The sequence below is a fragment of the Eumetopias jubatus genome, unplaced genomic scaffold (genome assembly GCF_037043125.1).
Source record: "Eumetopias jubatus isolate StellerSeaLion01/CBP00866 unplaced genomic scaffold, mEumJub1_p1.0 scaffold_5, whole genome shotgun sequence".
In the NCBI taxonomy this organism is placed as follows: Eukaryota; Metazoa; Chordata; class Mammalia; order Carnivora; family Otariidae; genus Eumetopias; species Eumetopias jubatus.
This window is the reverse complement of record NW_028274811.1, coordinates 139,322,880-139,324,349: the sequence shown is the minus strand read 5'-3', so window position 1 is coordinate 139,324,349 and position 1,470 is coordinate 139,322,880. Positions and strand designations below refer to the sequence as shown.

The 1,470-nt window shown below is 39.4% G+C and overlaps 1 non-coding gene across 1 annotated transcript; it reads right to left on the bottom strand.

Moving 5' to 3' along the window:
* Nucleotides 1-1,104: 1,104 nt before the first annotated feature.
* LOC114204919 (small nucleolar RNA SNORA63) lies at nucleotides 1,105-1,235 on the bottom strand. The gene has a single exon (XR_003608273.1). It is a non-coding gene; the product is annotated as a small nucleolar RNA SNORA63 (small nucleolar RNA).
* Nucleotides 1,236-1,470: the final 235 nt, after the last annotated feature.

Here is a 1,470-nt window from a genome sequence, read left to right as displayed (position 1 = left end):
CAGATGGACACTGTTCACTAGGAGTCTGTCATAAGGTTGTAGTAGTAAGACATTGGCAGTGTCTATAGTCATATGAAGGATCAACTAGACCCAATATCCAAAAGAGCTCACTCGTATACCTGAAACTAGATGATAGCTTTCAGCAAGGAGTTCAACTGGGGTTTTCAATTGGAGAACATATATAATCACTTACATGTGTCTTGGGCTTCTCACATCATAGTGATGGGTTTCCGTAAGAAGTATCTAAAGAGCAAGAATTCCAAGACTAGTGAAAGGAAACTACAAAATTTCTTAGGACCAATTATTATAAGCTCCAAAACATCTTAACTCCTCCACATTCCACTAATCAAGGAAAGTCAGGGATTCAAGGGAAGGGATTTATACTCCATATTTGATATGAGGAATGGCATTCTCACACAGGAGAAAAGAATTGATGGCAGCATCTTTGACTTACTATTTTTACCCACTCTCCTTTATCTCCAAGGTGAACTTACTAATACTCTTGCTTTTTCTCCCTCCTTCTTTCTTTTCTTCCTTTTCTCCATGTAGGAACACTTAATATGAGATCTAACCTGTGTACAGAATTTAAAGTATACAATACAGTGTTAACTATATGCAAAATATTGTACAGCAGATTTCTAGGATTGATTCACTTTGCCAAAGTGAAACTTTAATACCAGTTGAACAATAGCCACCTATGTCCTCCCTCTCTCCAGTCTCTGGCAACTACCATTTTATTCTTTTTATGAGTTTGACTAATTTAGATATCTCATATGAATGGAATCATGCAGTATTTGTTCTTCTGTGGCTTACTTATTTCACCTAGTATAATATCCTCCAGGTTTATCCGTGTTGTCACATGTGGCAGATTTCCTTTGGTTTTGTTTGTTTTTGCTTTTTTAAGATTTTATTTATTTGACAGACACAACAAGAGAGGGAACACAAGCAGGGGGAGTGGGAGAGGGAGAAGCAGGCTCCCCGCTGAGCAGGGAGCCCAATGCGGGGCCGATCCCAGGACCCTGGGATTATGACCTGAGCCGAAGGCAGACGCTTAATGACTGAGCCACCCAGGCTCCCCTCAAGTCAGTGTATAACTTGATAAACATGTCTGAGACCATGCATCCCTGGCTGCTAAGCACCATGGCAGACAGGGCTAGAGAGGTAACAGCTTTATTTTGAGCAGGTTGCAAAGACAAGGCAGCACTTTACAGCTACATTGTAACTAGATCCTGCATCAGATTTCCTTTGTTTTTAAGGCTAGATAATATCCTGTATATATAGACCATATTTTTAATCCATTCATCTGTCAGGGAATATTGAGGTTATTTCTTTTTTTGGCTATTGTGAAAAATGCTACAGTTACCATTAAAGTGCATTTATCTCTTTGGGATCCTGTTGGTAATTTTTGTGTCTACTTCTTAGCCTCCTACCAATTGCCTAACACTTACTTTGGCATTTACCCCTATCTTT